Raw genomic sequence first — 433 nt, 5'->3', positions numbered from 1 at the left:
CCTTGTGTTCTTTTCACACTCTCAAGAGCTTTTGCAGCAAATGCGAGTACGGCGAACATTCTTCGGTAATTTGTTGTTGTCTCAACTTTTACTATGACAAGTGGCTGCTATATTTTTGTTGTGCTAATGATGTTTGCTTACTAGAAGTTGCTGTTAAGCAGCTCTTGTAGATATGAGATATGAAATATAAAATATGAAATATGAGTAGCAAAGCTGCCAATTTTATTATGCTTAATTTTTCGCGCCTCTTTGTTTTATATTAAGTTTTAAATTTTTTAATTTTCTAATCTTCTTGTTTAATATTTTTCTATTAAAAATATAAATGTATTTACCATAAGTTCTCTGTGTGGTTTATACCCAAAAATGCAAAAAATTAAGGACTTACACTATACATTATAATCCACTATTTTACATATTTTTACTATGTATTTGC

This window comes from Teleopsis dalmanni, chromosome 2 (assembly GCF_002237135.1).
Source record: "Teleopsis dalmanni isolate 2A chromosome 2, ASM223713v2, whole genome shotgun sequence".
NCBI lineage: Eukaryota > Metazoa > Arthropoda > Insecta > Diptera > Diopsidae > Teleopsis > Teleopsis dalmanni.
This window is presented reverse-complemented; position numbering follows the sequence as displayed.